Raw genomic sequence first — 5,713 nt, forward strand, 5'->3', positions numbered from 1 at the left:
AGAGAGAGAGAGAGAGAGAGAGAGAGAGAGAGAGATTTAACAGTTACATTGGGTCTGTTTTATCTTTTGTAGAACAAATATGGAAACCTACAGAACCTACATAGATATAGACATTTCCAAGAATATGAAAGGGGCAATTTAGCAGATATTCAAAATAAAATCAAAAGGCTATCTATAATTGTATCTTACAGAGGAAAGAGTACATTCGATTACTTCTTTCAGATCAACTTTAACCTCCCAACTACCTCCAGAAGATATGTCAGGGGACCTGGAAGCCAAGATCTCTGGCTACAATATCTGTGGCTATAATATCAGTGTTCAGAAATTCTGCTACAAGTGGACCATTAGCAACTTTTCATTTTGTATGGATGGAATTTGGGAAATTATTACAAGCCCAGTGTTCTCATTTGAGGCCATTGAAGAAGTGCAATGGTGTTGGTGAATACACTGAAACGGTGTTGATGAAGAAAGCAAAGATTAACTGTCTGTATGCCTGGGTTTGCACAGTTGTCCAAAGAGCCCAGTTTTGGCAAAGTTCCAATGCTGGATCATAAATGCCCAAGGAGAGAAACATCAAATTACAAAGATCCCAAATGTTTTAAGGTTTCTACCAAACCAACAATGGGGATGGAGAAAATTCATCCTTCGAGATTTCCTCCTCTCCCATAGGCAATGGCTTCTCCGTGAAGACCAGCTCATCCTGTGTTTCAAGGTTTCCATAGTAGGACCCTCCTTTAGCATGCCTGGACATAACATGACACCTGCAATCAAGGATCCAACACAGATGTTGGCCGATGATGTAGGAGAGCCGTGGGAAAATTCCCTCTTCACAGACTGCACCCTTGTTGTAGATGGGCAGGAATTCAGAGCTCACAAGCCGTCCTAGCAGCTCACTCTCCAGTTTTCAGAACCATGTTTGAACATGAAATGTTGGAGCGCCTAACAAACCGCATTGAGATCCATGACATTCACCTGCAAGTCTTTAAGAAAATGATGGGTTTCCTTTATACAGGGAAGGCACCACACCTCCACAGCCACTCAATGGCCACTGGCTTTTTGGCAGCTGCTGATAAGTATGACCTGCAGGACTTGAAGGTCATTTGTGAGGATTCCCTGTGCAGGAACCTCTCTGTGAAGAATGCTGTACCAACTCTCATCCTGGCTGACCTCCACAGCACAGAGCACCTGAAGACTAGGGCCATGGATTTCATTATACTTCATGCTTCTGAAGTCTCTGAGACCTTGGAGTGGAATTCAATGGTGGAGTCACATCCCCACTTGGTGGCGGAAGCATTTCACACCCTGGCTCCTGTACATTTTTTTCCTTGGAGCCCTCACTCAAATGCCAAAAGATATTGTAGGAGCTTGTCAGCTATGGCCTGCACCTGGCTGCTAACAGCTATAACCAGGGTTTTTTTTTTTTTTTTTTTTTTTTTTTTTTTTTTTTTTTTTTATATAACCAGTGTTTTTAACAATGACTTCTGTTTAGATTAAGTTTGACTGGAACACTTACAGTGAATCTGGGGCAAGGCAGCATGGTGGCTATGGATTTCACAGAGCTGTAATACTTCAAAATGGTGTGTAGGGTAAATGCAGCACTAGGGTCTTGGACACTCTGCCTGACACCTATCCTGTTGATGTTGTTTTATTCTTGTCTGATGTCTCTGACCTGGAATTCACCTGGCCTGAATCATATCCTAACTGACTTTCTTTGCAGAAACCTGTTTGCATTGGACTGAGTAGAATAGGTGAACTAACTTAAATGTATTAACTGATGTGTAAAGTTTTCCACCTAATTCATGTGTAGTTTCTATCTGCAAAAAAAATTCTTTCAACTTTACTGTATTTATCCTCTTAATTGCCAGTTGCCTTATTGTTTCAATTAAGACCAGCTCTTGTATTGAATCTATTTAAGCGAATGAGAAACCTTGACTGACCTTTGCTTTTGTAAAAGGGCTTTCAGTTTCTCCCCATTTAAGTTAATATTGATATGGGGTTCTTCTATATTGCCATTATTATATTTAACCATATCATCAGTGTGCCAATCTGTGGAGAACTTTTATCATTAAGGCATAGCTTCTTAAAGACCATGTATTGTTCCTGTTTAATGATCATGTTTTTTTTGCTTTTTGTTTGTTTCCTTTTGTTTTGCTTTTTTTTTCCTTCAGTTAGTCTATGTGACCAATTAAATTTTATAGATTTTTGTATATTGAATCACCATTACTCACCTTGAGACAAAGCCTACTTTGTTTTTGTAATTGTTATTTTTCATGTGTTCTTCAAATTATTTAATGATTATGTTTGCATGAGTCCATAAGGGAAAATGATGCATGTTTTCGATATCACTGTCACTGTAGTCTCTCATAAAATTGGGTGGGAAATATCTTTCTCTTTTTGTTTTGTGAAATGATTTCAGGAGTATATGCTATAATGCCTCTTAGAATAGCAGATGAAAATTATGGACCTGGGCATTTTTTGATGGGGAGACATTTAATGGCTGCTGCTATACTTTGATGCCTTTGATTTGGTACACACATAGTGAGAATTTAAATGGCAACTTAGGCGTTTTTACTTTGATGAGTATTAGTGTCCTTACCTAATATGAGTTCAACACACGTTCATGTGATTCTCCCCAGAGGGATTGACTCTGCTATGACCTTACTCCTCTAGTCTTCTGAACACCCAAATGTACAGGGGAGACAGTTTGTGTCCTATGTACCATTAACCAGTAATGACCTTTATAATTGTAAGTCGTAGATCCCCTCCCTCCATTTTCAAAAAGACCCTCTGATCCCCTAGGTCTTTTAGATTCAATCATGTTGACTCATAATCCCACCTGGGATGACTGTCAACAACAGTTCCAGGTTCTTTTCGAAGCTAAAGAAAGTGAGAGAATTGTCAGAGAAGCTTGGAAATTGGTTCCAGAGGTAAATGGTCTGCCCACACAAGTCCAGGCAAATCTTGATTCAGCCTTAACTTTGACCATACCCAACTGGGATTTTAAGGCTGTTGAAGATAGGGAGAGTATATGTGTCTACTACCAGATTCTGTTGGATGAGCCTCAGGGAAGCTTCAATCAAGTTGGCCTATAAATTTACCTATGGTAACCAGGTGAAATAATGAGAGCTCTACAGAATATTTAAAAAGAACTGTTTGAAGCCCATAAGATTTATATTCTGTAGGACCCAGAAATGAGAGAAAATTGTAAGTGGGAAGCTTGGCTTTTTTCAACAAACAGACCCTGATATCTGTCAGGAACTTCCATGCCTGGATTGTTTTGCTGGTAATCAATGTCCTATAACTTTAAATAGGAAGAACTATATGACTGAGAGCCTTATGGCTCAGCTCCATTCCATGCCCTGGGTAAACTTAAAGGAGGAGGGGATAGCCAGATAATTTTCGGTGGCACAGGGCACAAAATTCTGTCTTAAAAAAGCATCAGTGCAAATTTCAAATAATAAACATGGGTACAGGGGCAACAGCCACCAAGACCTATCCAGGTCTAGCCAAAAACGATCGATTTTGGAATAAGTCGGATTCATTTATGGTTATTTCTGAATGCCCATACTCCCAGATGGAAAACATTTCTTCACCAAAGAGGAGCACAGATCCATTTTGACCCAGAGGAAGTGAAAGTGCTGGATAAAATGTTTCTATTTGTGATGGTTTCAGAATGCTTGGCCGAGGAGTGTCACTATTACAAGGCATGGCCTTGTTGGAGGAAGTGCATCACTGTGGGGTTGCACTTAGAGGAACTTGTTTTAGATGACTGAAGATTCTGAGTGTGTTTATGGCTTCCTTTGGGTAAAGATGTAGAACTCAGCTCCTCCTGCACCATGCCTGCCTGGATATTGTGACGCTGCCATGCTCCCTAATTGATGATAATGGACTGAACTTTGGAAACTGTAAGCCAGCTCCAAATATTTGTTGTCCTTTATAAAGCTTACATTGGTCATGGTGTCTTCTTTCAGCAATATGATGCTAACTAGGATAGAAGGTGGTACCGGGAGCTGGGTATTGCTGTGATAGGCCTGATCAAGCTTTTATTTGGGGAAATGTAGATTTGGAGACTTTGGATTAGGGAATCCATATAATGTTTTAAATGGGGCTTAATGGACCATCTTAGTAGAAATGGAGTAGATTTTGTTACTGAGAGTAATTTGAATTGTGCAGGTCTGGCCCAAGAGGTTTCAGAGGAGAAGAATTTCTGTATCTGTTATAAAGGCTTCTTTTGTTGTATTTTGGTGAAGAATGTGGCCACACTTTGCCCTTGTCTGAAGTGTCTACCTGAGGTTGAAGTGAAGAGATTTAGATTAATTTCCATGAAAAAGAAAGACTCAAAACAGCCTAGTGTATGTTCTCTTTTATGGTTACTAAAATTTACTCTTAGGAAGAGCATTTTAATGAGAAAAGGAAGTTGAAAAAGGAGGAAACAAATTATGTGATTCGAGTATTAAAGGACACCAGGAAGTGAAATGGAGCTGAATCCTGTGTTCAAGGATATTAAATAAAATTAAGGAAATAATGACCTTGGGGCAAGTTACCACCCAGTTAAGTTAGCACCAGGCAACTTAGTACAAACCTTTAATCCTAGAAGGGAAAGACAAGCAAAGCTCCGATTTCAATGCCAGACTAGAACAGAGCAAATTCTAGGTGAGGCAAAGGTTAAATACAGGTGTGGAGGTACAGACCTTTAATCCCAGGAGACTGGTTCACAGATGTCTAAATTCATGGTCAATCTACAGAGCAACATCCAGGACAGCCAACTTTAGACAGTGAAGGATTTAGAAAAGAGGAAGCTAGTGATGGTGTAATAGAAGAAGTGGGCCATATTCCTATTCCTGCAAGCAGGAGAACTAAGCAGCTTTAACCATGTGTCTCTGGCATTATATTTAAGAGGAGAAGAAGATAATTGACACTGAAGAAATAAGGTTTGATAGTTTCATAGATTTGAAAAACAAAGCTGTAAAAACAAGGTTTTGAGAAATATATCTGGTGGTCAGGATGCCTACGACAAACTTGTGACCTTTCTGAGAGATACATCTGATGTCAGGATGCCAAGTGATATGATATAGTTTTGGTGATCAAGAAATTGAGTCAAGAATGATCAGGCCTCATGACCAAGGCCAAGCTAATTAGGACAAAAAAAAAACCCAATTGTTCTTGGAAAAACTCCTGTGGTAAATTCTGAGAACAACCCCAAGATGTCATCCTGACCCTGCCCGAACACCTAGTTCACCTCCCCACCAAAGGGCTGTGCCAACTTCACCCATTCCCAGTGATACACCAAGGTCAGTTGTAGCACCGGATGAGGAAAATATCTAACTGAGGCAAGAACTGCCCCTTGAGCAGGCCAGGCAATACCTGACAAGATCTTTTGTCCTGTGCATGACCAGAGAGAATAAGCCAGCTAAAAATGTTGCTGAAGTCTGTCCTCTGTAATGAATAAAAGTTGTGTGCTTTTTGGGTTTGGTATTGCCTCTCCCTGTGGGATGAGCAACCCCACATATGTGGATTAAAAACTTTATACCCTCAGGCTATTGCCTATCCTTGTGGAAGCAACTCCAGATAAGTTTCCCATACTTCATTTAATAAGAACCAAAAGAGATTTTGGTATTACAGCAGCTATAATTTCAGCCATTGTACTATCAGCCACTGCAGGAACAACAGCCGTGATTGCTATGACTAATCAAGTGCAGACGGTTGAGACTAT

General features: G+C 40.0%; 1 pseudogene; it reads left to right on the forward strand.

Moving 5' to 3' along the window:
• Positions 1 to 256: 256 nt before the first annotated feature.
• On the forward strand, positions 257 to 5,496 carry LOC147996388 (TD and POZ domain-containing protein 2-like; annotated as a pseudogene).
• The last annotated feature ends 217 nt before the right edge of the window (positions 5,497 to 5,713 follow it).

The sequence above is a fragment of the Rattus norvegicus genome, chromosome 2 (genome assembly GCF_021556685.1).
Source record: "Rattus norvegicus strain SHRSP/BbbUtx chromosome 2, alternate assembly SHRSP_T2T, whole genome shotgun sequence".
Lineage (NCBI taxonomy): Eukaryota > Metazoa > Chordata > Mammalia > Rodentia > Muridae > Rattus > Rattus norvegicus.